The 19,412-nt window shown below is 40.1% G+C and overlaps 10 non-coding genes across 10 annotated transcripts; all 10 read left to right on the top strand.

The window, feature by feature from the left end:
• Positions 1-92: 92 nt before the first annotated feature.
• trnar-acg lies at positions 93-165 on the top strand. Its single transcript has one exon. It is a non-coding gene; the product is annotated as a tRNA-Arg (tRNA).
• Positions 166-750: 585 nt separating this feature from the next.
• trnar-acg lies at positions 751-823 on the top strand. Its single transcript has one exon. It is a non-coding gene; the product is annotated as a tRNA-Arg (tRNA).
• Positions 824-1,404: 581 nt separating this feature from the next.
• trnar-acg lies at positions 1,405-1,477 on the top strand. Its single transcript has one exon. It is a non-coding gene; the product is annotated as a tRNA-Arg (tRNA).
• A 1,441-nt stretch (positions 1,478-2,918) lies between these two features.
• Positions 2,919-2,991, top strand: trnar-acg. Its single transcript has one exon. It is a non-coding gene; the product is annotated as a tRNA-Arg (tRNA).
• Positions 2,992-3,202: 211 nt separating this feature from the next.
• On the top strand, positions 3,203-3,274 carry trnae-uuc. The gene has a single exon. It is a non-coding gene; the product is annotated as a tRNA-Glu (tRNA).
• A 1,229-nt stretch (positions 3,275-4,503) lies between these two features.
• Positions 4,504-4,576, top strand: trnar-acg. Its single transcript has one exon. It is a non-coding gene; the product is annotated as a tRNA-Arg (tRNA).
• Positions 4,577-9,251: 4,675 nt separating this feature from the next.
• trnah-aug lies at positions 9,252-9,324 on the top strand. The gene has a single exon. It is a non-coding gene; the product is annotated as a tRNA-His (tRNA).
• A 2,603-nt stretch (positions 9,325-11,927) lies between these two features.
• trnar-acg lies at positions 11,928-12,000 on the top strand. The gene has a single exon. It is a non-coding gene; the product is annotated as a tRNA-Arg (tRNA).
• Positions 12,001-12,587: 587 nt separating this feature from the next.
• Positions 12,588-12,660, top strand: trnar-acg. The gene has a single exon. It is a non-coding gene; the product is annotated as a tRNA-Arg (tRNA).
• A 5,532-nt stretch (positions 12,661-18,192) lies between these two features.
• trnae-uuc lies at positions 18,193-18,264 on the top strand. The gene has a single exon. It is a non-coding gene; the product is annotated as a tRNA-Glu (tRNA).
• Positions 18,265-19,412: the final 1,148 nt, after the last annotated feature.

The raw sequence follows: 19,412 nt of genomic DNA, 5'->3' as shown, positions 1-19,412 counted from the left end.
ATCTGAAACAGAAAACCAAGGAACCTTGTTGTTGAGAGACGCTATGACTGTGTACACTGGTCTAGCTGTGACCTGACTTCAGCTTAGACGTGGGGCCAGTGGCGCAATGGATAACGTGTCTGACTACGGATCAGAAGATTCTAGGTTCGACTCCTGGCTGGCTCAATACTTTGTTTAATTGACTGAAATCAAGCTGGGAATGATACTGTATACCTTTCAGTGCTTCTGGCTGTTCTCACTTTAAACACATTTTAGATGGATTTCATCTGGACATTCCCCAACATCTCTGAGAAAAAAGATGTAGTTTTTGAATCCAACAGGCATAATGTCAACATTTAAAGATTTGTCTGTGATGTGTATTTTAAGTATGTGTCTTCCCATATGGTCTAGCGGTTAGGATTCCTGGTTTTCACCCAGGTGGCCTGGGTTCAACTCCCGGTATGGGAAAGAATAACTTGTCATTAGGTACGCACTTGTGTAACAACAGATGCAGCAGTTTCACACAACACAACAATATTCACTCAGCAACAGGAAATGTGACATGTTATGTAGATTCAAATTATATAACGTTTTTTAAACGTTGAATACACTTCATGGCTGCATTTCTTGCTCTGCAGTAAAATTCATGCAACAACAGGAGGATCAAATTAAGATATGCATCTGAAACAGAAAACCAAGGAACCTTGTTGTTGAGAGACGCTATGACTGTGTACACTGGTCTAGCTGTGACCTGACTTCAGCTTAGACGTGGGGCCAGTGGCGCAATGGATAACGTGTCTGACTACGGATCAGAAGATTCTAGGTTCGACTCCTGGCTGGCTCAATACTTTATTTAATTGACTGAAATCAAGCTGGGAATGATACTGTATATTTCAGTGCTTCTGGCTGTTCTCACTTGAAACACATTTTAAATTTCATCTGGACATTCCCCAACATCTCTGAGAAAAAAAGATGTAGCTTTTGAATCCAACAGGCATAATGTGAACATTTAAAGATTTGTCTGTGATGTGTATTTTAAGTATGTGTCTTCCCATATGGTCTAGCGGTTAGGATTCCTGGTTTTCACCCAGGTGGCCCGGGTCCAACTCCCGGTATGGGAAAGAATATATTTTCGTTAGGTACGCACTTGTGTAACAACAGATGCAGTACTTTCACACAACACAACAATATTCCCTCAGCAACAGGAAGTGTGACTTGTTATGTAGATTCAAATTATACAAAGCTTTTTAAACGTTGAATAAACTTCATGGCTGCATTTCTTGCTCTGCAGTAAAATTCATGCAACAACAGGAGGATCAAATTAAGATATGCATCTGAAACAGAAAACCAAGGAACCTTGTTTGTTGACAGACGCCATGACTGTGTACACTGGTCTAGCTGTGACCTGACTTCAGCTTAGACGTGGGGCCAGTGGCGCAATGGATAACGTGTCTGACTACGGATCAGAAGATTCTAGGTTCGACTCCTGGCTGGCTCAATACTTTGTTTAATTGACTGAAATCAAGCTGGGAATGATACTGTATACCTTTCAGTGCTTCTGGCTGTTCTCACTTCAAACACATTTTAGACGGATTTCATCTGGACATTCCCCAACATCTCTGAGAAAAAAGATGTAGCTTTTAAATCAACAGGCATAATGTCAACATTTAAAGATTTGTCTGTGATGTGTATTTTAAGTATGTGTCTTCCCATATGGTCTAGCGGTTAGGATTCCTGGTTTTCACCCAGGTGGCACGGGTTCAACTCCCGGTATGGGAAAGAATATATTTTCGTTAGGTACCCACTTGTGTAACAACAGATGCAGCAGTTTCTCACAACACAACAATATTCCCTCAGCAACAGGAAATGTGACTTGTTATGTAGATTCAAATTATACAAGGGTTTTTTAAACGTTGAATAGGATTCCTGGTTTTCACCCAGGTGGCCTAGGTTCAACTCCCGGTGGCCCGGGTTCAAGAAAGAATAACTTGTCGTTAGGTACGCACTTGTGTAACAACAGATGCAGCAGTTTCACAAAACAATATTCCCTCAGCAACAGGAAATGTGACATGTTATGTAGATTCAAATTATATAACGTTTTTAAACGTTGAATACACTTCATGGCTGCATTTCTTGCTCTGCAGTAAAATTCATGCAACAACAGGAGGATCAAATTAAGATATGCATCTGAAACAGAAAACCAAGGAACCTTGTTGTTGACAGACGCTATGACTGTGTACACTGGTCTAGCTGTGACCTGACTTCAGCTTAGACGTGGGGCCAGTGGCGCAATGGATAACGTGTCTGACTACGGATCAGAAGATTCTAGGTTTGACTCCTGGCTGGCTCAATACTTTATTTAATTGACTGAAATCAAGCTGGGAATGATACTGTATACCTTTCAGTGCTTCTGGCTGTTCTCACTTCAAACACATTTTAGACGGATTTCATCTGGACATTCCCCAACATCTCTGAGAAAAAAAAGATGTAGCTTTTAAATCCAACAGGCATAATGTCAACATTTAAAGATTTGTCTGTGATGTGTATTTTAAGTATGTGTCTTCCCATATGGTCTAGCGGTTAGGATTCCTGGTTTTCACCCAGGTGGCCTGGGTTCAACTCCCGGTATGGGAAAGAATATATCTTGTCGTTAGGTACCCACTTGTGTAACAACAGATGCAGCAGTTTCACACAACACAACAATATTCCCTCAGCAACAGGAAATGTGACATGTTATGTAGATTCAAATTATACAAAGTTTTTTAAACGTTGAATACACTTCATGGCTGCATTTCTTGCTCTGCAGTAAAATTCATGCAACAACAGGAGGATCAAATTAAGATATGCATCTGAAACAGAAAACCAAGGAACCTTGTTGTTGACAGACGCCATGACTGTGTACACTGGTCTAGCTGTGACCTGACTTCAGCTTAGACGTGGGGCCAGTGGCGCAATGGATAACGTGTCTGACTACGGATCAGAAGATTCTAGGTTCGACTCCTGGCTGGCTCAATACTTTGTTTAATTGACTGAAATCAAGCTGGGAATGATACTGTATACCTTTCAGTGCTTCTGGCTGTTCTCACTTCAAACACATTTTAGACGGATTTCATCTGGACATTCCCCAACATCTCTGAGAAAAAAAGATGTAGCTTTTAAATCCAACAGGCATAATGTCAACATTTAAAGATTTGTCTGTGATGTGTATTTTAAGTATGTGTCTTCCCATATGGTCTAGCGGTTAGGATTCCTGGTTTTCACCCAGGTGGCCCGGGTTCAACTCCCGGTATGGGAAAGAATATATTTTCGTTAGGTACCCACTTGTGTAACAACAGATGCAGCAGTTTCTCACAACACAACAATATTCCCTCAGCAACAGGAAATGTGACTTGTTATGTAGATTCAAATTATACAAGGCTTTTTAAACGTTGAATACACTTCATGGCTGCATTTCTTGCTCTGCAGTAAAATTCATGCAACAACAGGAGGATCAAATTAAGATATGCATCTGAAACAGAAAACCAAGGAACCTTGTTGTTGAGAGACGCTATGACTGTGTACACTGGTCTAGCTGTGACCTGACTTCAGCTTAGACGTGGGTCCTGTGGCGCAATGGATAACGTGTCTGACTACGGATCAGAAGATTCTAGGTTCGACTCCTGGCTGGCTCAATACTTTGTTTAATTTACTGAAATCAAGCTGGGAATGATACTGTATACCTTTCAGTGCTTCTGGCTGTTCTCACTTCAAACACATTTTAGACGGATTTCATCTGGACATTCCCCAACATCTCTGAGAAAAAAGATGTAGCTTTTAAATCCAACAGGCATAATGTCAACATTTAAAGATTTGTCTGTGATGTGTATTTTAAGTATGTGTCTTCCCATATGGTCTAGCGGTTAGGATTCCTGGTTTTCACCCAGGTGGCCTGGGTTCAACTCCGGTATGGGAAAAATATCTTGTCATTACCCACTTGTGTAACAAAAGATGCAGCAGTTTCTCAGGTATTCCCTCATGTTAAGATTTTATGTAGATTCAAAAAGAATATATTTGTCACCCAGGTGTTAAATGGTATTTTTGACGTAAGATTCTAGTACTCCACTTGTGTAACAACAGATGCAGCAGTTTCTTATTCCCTCAGCAACAAATTTAGGTATGTGTCTTCCCAATAGGACCTGGTTTTCACCCAGGTGGCCTAGGTTCAACTCCCGGTATGGGAAAGAATAACTTGTCATTAGGTAACGCACTTGTGTAACAACAGATGCAGCAGTTTCACACAACACAACAATATTCCCTCAGCAACAGGAAATGTGACATGTTATGTAGATTCAAATTATACAAAGCTTTTTAAACGTTGAATACACTTCATGGCTGCATTTCTTGCTCTGCAGTAAAATTCATGCAACAACAGGAGGATCAAATTAAGATATGCATCTGAAACAGAAAACCAAGGAACCTTGTTGTTGACAGACGCCAAGAATGTGTACACTGGTCTAGCTGTGACCTGACTTCAGCTTAGACGTGGGGCCAGTGGCGCAATGGATAACGTGTCTGACTACGGATCAGAAGATTCTAGGTTCGACTCCTGGCTGGCTCAATACTTTATTTAATTGACTGAAATCAAGCTGGGAATGATACTGTATAACTTTCAGTGCTTCTGGCTGTTCTCACTTCAAACACATTTTAGACGGATTTCATCTGGACATTCCCCAACATCTCTGAGAAAAAAAAGATGTAGTTTTTGAATCCAACAGGCATAATGTCAACATTTAAAGATTTGTCTGTGATGTGTATTTTAAGTATGTGTCTTCCCATATGGTCTAGAGGTTAGGATTCCTGGTTTTCACCCAGGTGGCCTGGGTTCAACTCCGGTATGGGAAAGAATATCTTTTCGTTAGGTACCCACTTGTGTAACAACAGATGCAGCAGTTTCACACAACACAACAATATTCCCTCATCAACAGGAAATGTGACATGTTATGTAGATTCAAATTATATAAGTTTTTTAAAACGTTGAATACACTTCATGGCTGCATTTCTTGCTCTGCAGTAAAATTCATGCAACAACAGGAGGATCAAATTAAGATATGCATCTGAAACAGAAAACCAAGGAACCTTTTTGTTGACAGACGCTATGACTGTGTACACTGGTCTAGCTGTGACCTGACTTCATTTTAGATGTGGGGCCAGTGGCACAATGGATAACGTGTCTGACTACAGATCAGAAGATTCTAGGTTCGACTCCTGGCTTGCTCAATATTTTGTTTAATTGACTGAAATCAAGCTGTGAATGATACTGTATTTTCAGTGCTTCCGGCTGTTCTCACTTCAAACACATTTTACACGGATTTCATCTGGACATTCCCCAACATCTCTGAGAAAAAAAGATGTAGCTTTTAAATCCAACAGGCATGATGTCAACATTTAAAGATTTGTCTGTGATGTGTATTTTAAGTATTTATCTTCCCATATGGTCTAGGGCTTATGATTCCTGGTTTTCACCCAGGTGGCCGGGGTTCAACTCCCGGTATGGGAAAGAATAACTTGTCATTAGGTACGCACTTGTGTAACAACAGATGCAGTACTTTCACACAACACAACAATATTCACTCAGCAACAGGAAATGTGACATGTTATGTAGATTCATATTATATAATGTTTTTTAAACGTTGAATACACTTCATGGCTGCATTTCTTGCTCTGCAGTAAAATTCATGCAACAACAGGAGGATCAAATTAACATATGCATCTGAAACAGAAAACCAATGAACCTTGTTGTTGAGAAACGCTACGACTGTGTACACTGGTCTAGCTGTGACCTGACTTCAGCTTAGACGTGGGGCCAGTGGCGCAATGGATAACGTGTCTGACTACGGATCAGAAGATTCTAGGTTTGACTCCTGGCTGGCTCAATACTTTATTTAATTGACTGAAATCAAGCTGGGAATGATACTGTATAACTTTCAGTGCTTCTGGCTGTTCTCACTTCAAACACATTTTAGACGGATTTCATCTGGACATTCCCCAACATCTCTGATAAGAAAGATGTAGTTTTTGAATCCAACAGGCATAATGTCAACATTTAAAGATTTGTCTGTGATGTGTATTTTAAGTATATGTCTTCCCATATGGTCTAAGAGTTAGGATTCCTGGTTTTCACCCAGGTGGCCTGGGTTCGACTCCCGGTATGGGAAAGAATATCTTTTCGTTAGGTACCCACTTGTGTAACAACAGATGCAGCAGTTTCACACAACACAACAATATTCCCTCATCAACAGGAAATGTGACATGTTATGTAGATTCAAATTATATAAGGCTTTTAAACGTTGGCGCAATGGATAACGTGTCTGACTACGGATCAGAAGATTCTAGGTTCGACTCCTGGCTGGCTCAATACTTTATTTAATTGACTGAAATCAAGCTGGGAATGATACTGTATAACTTTCAGTGCTTCTGGCTGTTCTCACTTCAAACACATTTTAGACGGATTTCATCTGGACATTCCCCAACATCTCTGATAAGAAAGATGTAGTTTTGAATCCAACAGGCATAATGTCAACATTTAAAGATTTGTCTGTGATGTGTATTTTAAGTATATGTCTTCCCATATGGTCTAAGAGTTAGGATTCTGGTTTTCACCCAGGTGGCCTGGGTTTGACTCCCGGTATGGGAAAGAATATCTTTTCGTTAGGTACCCACTTGTGTAACAACAGATGCAGCAGTTTCACACAACACAACAATATTCCCTCATCAACAGGAAATGTGACATGTTATGTAGATTCAAATTATATACGTTTTTTTAAACGTTGGCGCAATGGATAACCGTGTCTGACTACGGATCAGAAGATTCTAGGTTCAACTCCTGGCTGTCTCAATACTTTGTTTAATTGACTGAAATCAAGCAGGGAATGATACTGTATTAAAAAAAGATGTAGCTTTTAAATCAAACAGGCATAATGTCAACATTTAAAGATTTGACTGTGATGTGTATTTTAAGTATGTTTCTTCCCATATGGTCTAGCGGTAAGGATTCCTGGTTTTCACCCAGGTGGCCAGGTTTCAATTCCCTTTATGAGAAAGAATATATTGTCGTTAGGTACCCACGTGTGCAACAACAGATGCAGCAGTTTCTCACAACACAACAATATTCCCTCAGCAACAGGAAATGTGACTTATTATGTAGATTCAAATTATACAAAGCTTTTTAAACGTTGAATACACTTCATGGCTGCATTTCTTGCTCTGCAGTAAAATTCATGCAACAACAGGAGGATCAAATTAAGATATGCATCTGAAACAGAAAACCGAGGAACCTTGTTGTTGACAGACGCCAAGACTGTGTACACTGGTCTAGCTGTGACCTGACTTCAGCTTAGACGTGGGGCCAGTGGCGCAATGCATAACGTGTCTGACTACGGATCAGAAGATTCTAGGTTCGACTCCTGGCTTGGTCAATACTTTGTTTAATTGACTGAAATCAAGCTGGGAATGATACTGTATAACTTTCAGTGCTTCTGGCTGTTCTCACTTCAAACACATTTTAGACGGATTTCATCTGGACATTCCCCAACATCTCTGAGAAAAAAAGATGTAGCTTTTGAATCCAACAGGCATAATGTCAACATTTAAAGATTTGTCTGTGATGTGTATTTTAAGTATATGTCTTCCCATATGGTCTAAGAGTTAGGATTCCTGGTTTTCACCCAGGTGGCCCGGGTTTGACTCCCGGTATGGGAAAGAATATCTTTTCGTTAGGTACCCACTTGTGTAACAACAGATGCAGCAGTTTCACACAACACAACAATATTCCCTCATCAACAGGAAATGTGACATGTTATGTAGATTCAAATTATATAAGTTTTTTAAAACGTTGAATACACTTCATGGCTGCATTTCTTGCTCTGCAGTAAAATTCATGCAACAACAGGAGGATCAAATTAAGATATGCATCTGAAACAGAAAACCAAGGAACCTTTTTGTTGACAGACGCTATGACTGTGTACACTGGTCTAGCTGTGACCTGACTTCATTTTAGATGTGGGGCCAGTGGCACAATGGATAACGTGTCTGACTACAGATCAGAAGATTCTAGGTTCGACTCCTGGCTTGCTCAATATTTTGTTTAATTGACTGAAATCAAGCTGTGAATGATACTGTATTTTCAGTGCTTCCGGCTGTTCTCACTTCAAACACATTTTACACGGATTTCATCTGGACATTCCCCAACATCTCTGAGAAAAAAAGATGTAGCTTTTAAATCCAACAGGCATGATGTCAACATTTAAAGATTTGTCTGTGATGTGTATTTTAAGTATTTATCTTCCCATATGGTCTAGGGCTTATGATTCCTGGTTTTCACCCAGGTGTCCCGGGTTCAAGTCCCGATATCGGAAAGAATATATTTTCGTTAGGTACCCACGTGTGCAACAACAGATGCAGCAGTTTCACACAACACAACAATATTCCCTCAGCAACAGGAAATGTGACTTGTTATGTAGATTCATATTATACAATTATTTTTAAACGTTGAATACACTTCATGGCTGCATTTCTTGCTCTGCAGTAAAATTCATGCAACAACAGGAGGATCAAATTAACATATGCATCTTAAACAGAAAACCAAGGAACCTTGTTGTTGAGAAACGCTATGACTGTGTACACTGGTCTAGCTGTGACCTGACTTCAGCTTAGCCGTGGTGCCACTGGCGCAATGGATAACGTGTCTGACTACGGATCAGAATATTCTAGGTTCAACTCCTGGCTGTCTCAATACTTTGTTTAATTGACTGAAATCAAGCAGGGAATGATACTGTACTGTAGATGTAGCTTTTAAATCAAACAGGCATAATGTCAACATTTAAAGATTTGTCTGTGATGTGTATTTTAAGTATGTGTCTTCCCATATGGTCTAGCGTTTAGGATTCCTGATTTTCACCCAGGTGGCCCGTGTTCAACTCCCGGTATGGGAAAGAATAACTTGTCATTAGGTACGCACTTGTGTAACAACAGATGCAGTACTTTCACACAACACAACAATATTCACTCAGCAACAGGAAATGTGACATGTTATGTAGATTCATATTATATAACGTTTTTTAAACGTTGAATAAACTTCATGGCTGGATTTCTTGTTCTGCAGTAAAATTCATGCAACAACAGGAGGATCAAATTAAGATATGCATCTGAAACAGAAAACCAAGGAACCTTGTTGTTGAGAGACGCTATGACTGTGTACACTTGTCTAGCTGTGACCTGACTTCAGCTTAGACGTGGGGCCAGTGGCGCAATGGATAACGTGTCTGACTATGGATCAGAAGATTCTAGGTTCGACTCCTGGCTGGCTCAATACTTTATTTAATTGACTTAAATCAAGCTGGAAATGATACTGTATACCTTTCAGTGCTTCTGGCTGTTCTCACTTCAAACACATTTTAGACGGATTTCATCTGGACATTCCCCAACATCTCTGAGAAAAAAAGATGTAGCTTTTAAATCCAACAGGCATAATGTCAACATTTAAAGATTTGTCTGTGATGTGTATTTTAAGTATGTTTCTTCCCATATGGTCTAGCAGTTAGGATTCCTGCTTTTCACCCAGGTGCCCCGGGTTCAACTCCCGGTATGGGAAAGAATATCTTTTGGTGTGGTACGCACTTGTGTAACAACAGATGCAGCAGTTTCTCACAACACAACAATATTCTCTCAGCAACAGGAAGAGTCATGTAGATTCAAATTATACAAGGCTTTTTAAACGTTTGAATACACTTCATGGCTGCATTTCTTGCTCTACAGTAAAATTCATGCAACAACAGGAGGATCAAATTAACATATGCATCTGAAACCGAAAACCAAGGAACCTTGTTTTTGACAGACGCTATGACTGTGTACATTGGTCTAGCTGTGACCTGACTTCAGCTTAGACGTGGGGCCAGTGTTGCAATGGATAACGTGTCTGAATACGGATAAGAAGATTCTAGGTTCGACTCCTGGCTGGCTCAATACTTTGTTTAATCGACTGAAATCAAGCTGGGAATGATACTGTATACCTTTCAGTGCTTCTGGCTGTTCTCACTTCAAACACATTTTAGACAGATTTCATCTGGACATTCCCCAACATCTCTGGCCAGGTTCAACTCCCGGTATGGGAAAGAATATATTTTCTTTAGGTACCCACTTGTGTAACAACAGATGCAGCAGTTTCTCACAACACAACAATATTCCCTAAGCAACAGGAAATGTGACTTGTTATGTAGATTAAAATTATACAAGGCTTTTTAAACGTTGAATACACTTCATGGCTGCATTTCTTGCTCTGCAGTAAAATTCATGCAACAACAGGAGGATCAAATGAAGATATGCATCTGAAACAGAAAACCAAGGAACTTTTTTGTTGACAGACGCCATGACTGTGTACACTGTTCTAGCTGTGACCTGACTTCAGTTTAGACGTGGGGCCAGTGGTGCAATGGATAACGTGTCTGACTACGGATCAGAAGATTCTAGGTTCGACTCCTGGCTGGCTCAATACTTTATTTAATTGACTGAAATCAAGCTGGGAATGATACTGTATACCTTTCAGTGCTTCTGGCTGTTCTCACTTCAAACACATTTTAGACAGATTTCATCTGGACATTCCCCAACATCTCTGAGAAAAAAGATGTAGTTTTTGAATCCAACAGGCATAATATCAACATTTAAAGATTTGTCTGTGATGTGTATTTTAAGTATGTGTCTACCCATATGGTCTAGCGGTTAAGATTCCTGGTTTTCACCCAGGTGTCCCGGGTTCAACTCCCAGTATGGGAAATAATATATTTTCGTAGGTACACACTTGTGTAACAACAGATGCTTTTAAATCCAACAGGCATAATGTCAACATTTAAAGATTTGTCTGTGATGTGTATTTTAAGTATGTGTCTTCCCATATGGTCTAGTGGTTAGGATTCCTGGTTTTCACCCAGGTGGCCCGGGTTCATCTCCCGGTATGGGAAAGAATATATTTTTGTTAGGTACCCACTTGTGTAACAACAGATGCAGCAGTTTCTCACAACACAACAATATTCCCTCAGCAACAGGAAATGTGACTTGTTATGTAGATTCAAATTATACATGGCTTTTTAAACGTTGAATACACTTCATGGCTGCATTTCTTGCTCTGCAGTAAAATTCATGCAACAACAGGAGGATCAAATTAAGATATGCATCTGAAACAGAAAACCAAGGAACCTTGTTGTTGACAGACGCCATGACTGTGTACACTGGTCTAGCTGTGACCTGACTTCAGCTTAGACGTGGGGCCAGTGGCGCAATGGATAACGTGTCTGACTACAGATCAGAAGATTCTAGGTTCGACTCCTGGCAGGCTCAATACTTTATTTAATTGACTGAAATCAAGCTCGGAATGATACTGTATATCTTTCAGTGCTTCTGGCTGTTCTCACTTTAAACACATTTTAGACGGATTTCATCTGGACATTCCCCAACATCTCTGAGAAAAAAGATGTAGTTTTTGAATCCAACAGGCATAATGTCAACATTTAAAGATTTGTCTGTGATGTGTATTTTAAGTATATTTCTTCCCATATGGTCTAGCGGTTAGGATTCCTGGTTTTCACCCAGGTGGCCGTGTTCAACTCCCGGTATGGGAAAGAACATATTTTCTTTAGGTACCCACTTGTGTAACAACAGATGCAGCAGTTTCTCACAACACAATATTCCCTCAGCAACAGGAAATGTGACTTGTTATGTAGATTAAAATTATACAAGGCTTTTTAAACGTTGAATACACTTCATGGCTGCATTTCTTGCTCTGCAGTAAAATTCATGCAACAACAGGAGGATCAAATTAACATATGCATCTGAAACAGAAAACCAAGGAACCTTTTTGCTGACAGACGCCATGACTGTGTACACTGTTCTAGCTGTGACCTGACTTCAGCTTAGACGTGGGGCCAGTGGCGCAATGGATAACGTGTCTGACTACGGATCAGAAGATTCTAGGTTCGACTCCTGGCTGGCTCAATACTTTATTTAATTGACTGAAATCAAGCTGGGAATGATACTGTATACCTTTCAGTGCTTCTGGCTGTTCTCACTTCAAACACATTTTAGACAGATTTCATCTGGACATTCCCCAACATCTCTGAGAAAAAAAAGATGTAGTTTTTGAATCCAACAGGCATGATGTCAACATTTAAAGATTTGTCTGTGATATGTATTTTAAGTATGTGTCTTCCCATATGGTCTAGCGTTTAGGATTCCTGGTTTTCACCCAGGTGGCCTGGGTTCAACTCCCGGTATGGGAAAGAATAACTTGTCATTAGGTACGCACTTGTGTAACAACAGATGCAGTACTTTCACACAACACAACAATATTCACTCAGCAACAGGAAATGTGACATGTTATGTAGATTCATATTATATAATGTTTTTTAAACGTTGAATACACTTCATGGCTGCATTTCTTGCTCTGCAGTAAAATTCATGCAACAACAGGAGGATCAAATTAAGATATGCATCTGAAACAGAAAACCAAGGAACCTTGTTGTTGAGAGACGCTATGACTGTGTACACTGGTCTAGCTATGACCTGACTTAAGCTTAGATGTGGGGCCAGTGGCGCAATGGATAACGTGTCTGACTACGGATCAGAAGATTCTAGGTTCGACTCCTGGCTGGCTCAATAATTTACTTAATTGACTGAAATCAAGCTGGGAATGATACTGTTTACCTTTCAGTGCTTCTGGCTGTTCTCACTTCAAACACATTATAGATGGATTTCATCTGGACATTCCCCAACCTCTCTGAGAAAAGAGATGTTGCTTTTAAATCCAACAGGCATAATGTCAACATTTAAAGATTTGTCTGTGATGTGTATTTTAAGTATGTGTCTTCCCATATGGTCTAGCAGTTAGGATTCCTGGTTTTCACCCAGGTTGCCTGGGTTCAACTCCCGGTATGGGAAAGAATATCTTGTCGTTAGGTACTCACTTGTGTAACAAAAGATGCAGCATTTTCTCAGAACACAACAGTATTCCCTCAGGAAATGTTACATTTTATGTAGATTCAAATTATACAAGGGTTTTTAAACGTTGAATAGGATTCCTGGTTTTCACCCAGGTGGTATGGGAAAGAATATCTTTTCGTAAGGTACCCACTTGTGTAACAACAGATGCAGCAGTTTCTCACAACACAACAATATTCCCTCAGCAACAGGAAATGTGACTTGTTATGTAGATTCAAATTATACAAGGGTTTTTAAACGTTGAATAGGATTCCTGGTTTTCACCCAGGTGGCCTAGGTTCAACTCCCGGTATAAGAAAGAATAACTTGTCGTTAGGTACGCACTTGTGTAACAACAGATGCAGCAGTTTCACAAAACAATATTCCCTCAGCAACAGGAAATGTCACATGTTATGTAGATTCATATTATATAACGTTTTTAAACGTTGAATACACTTCATGGCTGCATTTCTTGCTCTGCAGTAAAATTCATGCAACAACAGGAGGATCAAATTAACATATGCATCTGAAACAGAAAACCAAGGAACCTTGTTGTTGAGAAACGCTATGACTGTGTACACTGGTCTAGCTGTGACCTGACTTCATCTTAGACGTGTTGCCAGTGGCGCAATGGATAACTTGTTTGACTACGGATTAGAAGATTCTAGGTTCGACTCCTGGCTGTCTCAATACTTTGTTTAATTGACTGAAATCAAGCAGGGAATGATACTGTATTAAAAAAGATGTAGCTTTTATATCAAACAGGCATAATGTCAACATTTAAAGATTTGACTGTGATGTGTATTTTAAGCTGGGAATGATACTGTATACCTTTCAGTGCTTCTGGCTGTTCTCACATTAAACACATTTTAGACGGATTTCATCTGGACATTCCCCAAAATCTCTGAGAAAAAAAGATGTAGCTTTTAAATCCAACAGGCATGATGTCAACATTTAAAGATTTGTCTGTGATGTGTATTTTAAGTATGTGTCTTCCCATATGGTCTAGAGGTTAGGATTCCTGGTTTTCACCCAGGTGGCCCGGGTTCAACTCCCGGTATGGGAAAGAATAACTTGTCATTAGGTACGCACTTGTGTAACAACAGATGCAGTACTTTCACACAACACAACAATATTCACTCAGCAACATGAAATGTGACATGTCATGTAGATTTGAATTATACAATTATTTTTAAACGTTGAATACACTTCATGGCTGCATTTCTTGCTCTGCAGTAAAATTCATGCAACAACAGATTGAGATATGCATCTGAAACAGAAAACCAAGGTACCTTGTTGTTGACAGACGCTATGACTGTGTACATTTGTCTAGCTGTGACCTGACTTCAGCTTAGACGTGGTGCCAGTGAGGGTAGGCAACAACATCTCCTCCCCGCTGATCCTCAACACGGGGGCCCCACAAGGGTGCGTTCTGAGCCCTCTCCTGTACTCCCTGTTCACCCACGACTGCGTGGCCACGCACGCCTCCAACTCAATCATCAAGTTTGCGGACGACACAACAGTGGTAGGCTTGATTACCAACAACGACGAGACGGCCTACAGGGAGGAGGTGAGGGCCCTCGGAGTGTGGTGTCAGGAAAATAACCTCACACTCAACGTCAACAAAACTAAGGAGATGATTGTGGACTTCAGGAAACAGCAGAGGGAACACCCCCCTATCCACATCGATGGAACAGTAGTGGAGAGGGTAGCTAGTTTTAAGTTCCTCGGCATACACATCACAGACAAACTGAATTGGTCCACTCACACTGACAGCGTCGTGAAGAAGGCGCAGCAGCGCCTATTCAACCTCAGGAGGCTGAAGAAATTCGGCTTGTCACCAAAAGCACTCACAAACTTCTACATATGCACAATCGAGAGCATCCTGGCGGGCTGTATCACCGCCTGGTACGGCAACTGCTCCGCCCTCAACCGTAAGGCTCTCCAGAGGGTAGTGAGGACTGCACAACACATCACCGGGGGCAAACTACCTGCCCTCCAGGACACCTAAACCACCCGTTGTTACAGGAAGGCCATAAAGATCATCAAGGACATCAACCACCCGAACCACTGCCTGTTCACCCCGCTATCATCCAGAAGGCGAGGTCAGTACAGGTGCATCAAAGCTGGGACCGAGAGACTGAAAAACAGCTTCTATCTCAAGGCCATCAGACTGTTAAACAGCCACCACTAACATTGAGTGGCTGCTGCCAACACACTGTCATTGACACTGACCCAACTCCAGCCATTTTAATAATGGGAATTGATGGGAAATGATGTATATATATCACTAGCCACTTTAAACAATGCTACCTTATATAATGTTACTTACCCTACATTATTCATCTCATATGCATATGTATATACTGTACTCTACATCATCGACTGCATCCTTATGTAACACATGTATCACTAGCCACTTTAACTATGCCACTTTGTTTACTTTGTCTACACACTCATCTCATATGTATATACTGTACTCGATACCATCTACTGTATGCTGCTCTGTACCATCACTCATTCATATATCCTTATGTACATGTTCCTTATCCCCTTACACTGTGTATAAGACAGTAGTTTTGGAATTGTTAGTTAGATTACTTGTTGGTTATCACTGCATTGTCGGAACTAGAAGCACACGCATTTCGCTACACTCGCATTAACATCTGCTAACCATGTGTATGTGACAAATAAAATTTGATTTGATTTGATTTGAATGGATAACGTGTCTGACTACGGATCAGAAGATTCTAGGTTCGACTCCTGGCTGGCTCAATACTTTGTTTAAGTGACTGAAATCAAGCAGGGAATGATACTGTATTAAAAAAGATGTAGCTTTTAAATCAAACAGGCATAATGTCAACATTTAAAGATTTGTCTGTGATGTGTATTTTAAGTATTTGTCTTCCCATATGGTCAAGCGGTTAGGATTCCTGGTTTTCACCCAGGTGGCCCGGGTTCAACTCCCGGTATGGGAAAGGATATCTTGTCATTAGGTACCCACTTGTGTAACAACAGATGCAGCAGTTTCACACAACACAACAATATTCTCTCAGCACATGAAATGTGACATGTCATGTAGATTCGAATTATACAATTTTTTAAAATGTTGAATACACTTCATGGCTGCATTTCTTGCTCTGCAGTAAAATTCATGCAACAACAGGAGGATCAAATTAAGATATGCATCTGAAACAGAAAAAAAAGGAAACTTGTTGTTGAGAGAAGCTATGACTGTGTACACTGGTCTAGCTGTGACCTGACTTCGTTTTAGACGTGGGGCCAGTGGCACAATGGATAACGTGTCTGACTACAGATCAGAAGATTCTATGTTCAACTCCTTGCTGGCTCAATAATTTACTTAATTGACTGAAATCAAGCTGGGAATGATACTGTTTACCTTTCAGTGCTTCTGGCTGTTCTCACTTCAAACACATTATAGATGGATTTCATCTGGACATTCCCCAACCTCTCTGAGAAAAGAGATGTTGCTTTTAAATCCAACAGGCATAATGTCAACATTTAAAGATTTGTCTGTGATGTGTATTTTAAGTATGTGTCTTCCCATATGGTCTAGCAGTTAGGATTCCTGGTTTTCACCCAGGTTGCCTGGGTTCAACTCCCGGTATGGGAAAGAATATCTTGTCGTTAGGTACTCACTTGTGTAACAAAAGATGCAGCATTTTCTCAGAACACAACAGTATTCCCTCAGGAAATGTTAAATTTTATGTAGATTCAAATTATACAAGGGTTTTTAAACGTTGAATAGGATTCCTGGTTTTCACCCAGGTGGTATGGGAAAGAATATATTTTCGTAAGGTACCCACTTGTGTAACAACAGATGCAGCAGTTTCTCACAACACAACAATATTCCCTCAGCAACAGGAAATGTGACAAGTTATGTAGATTCAAATTATACAAGGCTTTTTAAACGTTGAATAGGATTCCTGGTTTTCACCCAGGTGGCCTAGGTTCAACTCCCGGTATAAGAAAGAATAACTTGTCGTTAGGTACGCACTTGTGTAACAACAGATGCAGCAGTTTCACAAAACAATATTCCCTCAGCAACAGGAAATGTGACATGTCATGTAGATTCAAATTATACAAGGCTTTTTAAACGTTGAATTCACTTAATGGTTGCATTTCTTGCTCTGCAGTAAAATTAATGCAGCAACAGGAGGATCAAATTAAGATATGCATCTGAAACTGAAAACCAAGGAACCTTGTTGTTGACAGACGCTATGACTGTGTACACTGGTCTAGTTGTGACCTGACTTCAGCTTAGAGGTGGGGCCAGTGGCGCAATGGATAAAGTGTCTGACTACGGATCAGAAGATTCTAGGTTCGACTCCTGGCTGGCTCAATACTTTGTTTAATTGACTGAAATCAAGCAGGGAATGATACTGTATACCTTTCAGTGCTTCTGGCTGTTCTCACTTCAAACACATTTTAGACGTATTTCATCTGGACATTCCCCAACATCTCTGAGAAAAAAAGATGTAGTTTTTGAATCCAACAGGCATAATATCAACATTTAAAGATTTGTCTGTGATGTGTATTTTAAGTAAGTGTCTACCCATATTGTCTAGCGGTTAGGATTCCTGGTTTTCACCCAGGTGGCCCTGGTTCAACTCCCAGTATGGGAAAGAATATCTTGTCGTAAGGTACGTACTTGTGTAACAACAGATGCAGCAGTTTCTCACAATACAACAATATTCCCTCAGTGACATGTCATGTAGATTCAAATTATACAAGTCTTTTTAAACGTTGAATACACTTCATGGCTGCATTTCTTGCTCTGCAGTAAAATTCATGCAACAACAGGAGGATCAAATTAAGATATGCATCTTAAACAGAAAACCAAGGAAACTTGTTGTTGACAGACGCTATGACTGTGTACACTGGTCTAGCTGTGACCTGACTTCAGTTTAGATGTGTGGCCAGTGGCGCAATGGGTAATGTATCTGACTACAGATCAGAAGATTCTAGGTTCGACTCCTGGCTGACTCAATACTTTATTTAATTGACTGAAATCAAGCTGGGAATTATACTGTATACCTTTCAGTGCTTCTGGCTGTTGTCACTTCAAACACATTTTAGACGGATTTCATCTGGACATCTCTGAGAAAAAAAGATGTAGTTTTTGAATCCAACAGGCATAATGTCAACATTTAAAGATTTGTCTGTGATGTGTATTTTAAGTATGTGTCTTCCCATATGGTCTAGCGGTTAGGATACCTGGTTTTCACCCAGGTGGCCCGGGTTCAACTCCCGGTATGGGAAAGAATAACTTGTCATTAGGTACGCACTTGTGTAACAACAGATGCAGTACTTTCACACAACACAACAATATTCACTCAGCAACAGGAAATGTGACTTGTTATGTAGATTCATATTATATAACGTTTTTTAAACGTTGAATACACTTCATGGCTGCATTTCTTGCTCTGCAGTAAAATTCATGCAACAACAGGAGGATCAAATTAACATATGCATCTGAAACAGAAAACCAAGGAACCTTGTTGTTGAGAAACGCTATGACTGTGTACACTGGTCTAGCTGTGACCTGACTTCGGCTTAGATGTGGTGCCACTGGCGCAATGGATAACGTGTCTGACTACGGATCAGAAGATTGTAGGTTCAACTCCTGGCTGTCTCAATACTTTGTTTAATTGACTGAAATCAAGCAGGGAATGATACTGTATTAAAAAAAGATGTAGCTTTTAAATCAAACAGGCATAATGTCAACATTTAAAGATTTGACTGTGATGTGTATTTTAAGCTGGGAATGATACTGTATACCTTTCAGTGCTTCTGGCTGTTCTCACATTAAACACATTTTAGACGGATTTCATCTGGACATTCCCCAAAATCTCTGAGAAAAAAAAGATGTAGCTTTTAAATCCAACAAGCATGATGTCAACATTTAAAGATTTGTCTGTGATGTGTATTTTAAGTATGTGTCTTCCCATATGGTCTAGAGGTTAGGATTCCTGGTTTTCACCCATGTGGCCGGGTTCAACTCCCGGTATGGGAAAGAATAACTTGTCATTAGGTACGCACTTGTGTAACAACAGATGCAGTACTTTCACACAACACAACAATATTCACTCAGCAACATGAAATGTGACATGTCATGTAGATTCGAATTATACAATTATTTTTAAACGTTGAATACACTTCATGGCTGCATTTCTTGCTCTGCAGTAAAATTCATGCAACAACAGGAGGATCAAATTAACATATGCATCTGAAACAGAAAACCAAGGAACCTTGTTTTTGACAGATGCTATGACTGTGTACACTGGTCTAGCTGTGACCTGACTTTAGCTTAGACGTGGGGCCAGTGGCGCAATGGATAACGTGTCTGACTACGGATCAGAAGATTCTAGGTTTGACTCCTGGCTTGCTCAATACTTTGTTTAATTGAC

This window comes from Oncorhynchus gorbuscha, unplaced genomic scaffold (genome assembly GCF_021184085.1).
Source record: "Oncorhynchus gorbuscha isolate QuinsamMale2020 ecotype Even-year unplaced genomic scaffold, OgorEven_v1.0 Un_scaffold_1671, whole genome shotgun sequence".
Taxonomy (NCBI): Eukaryota; Metazoa; Chordata; class Actinopteri; order Salmoniformes; family Salmonidae; genus Oncorhynchus; species Oncorhynchus gorbuscha.
Note: the sequence above shows the minus strand (reverse complement) of the source record. Positions and strands in the feature narration are given on the sequence as shown.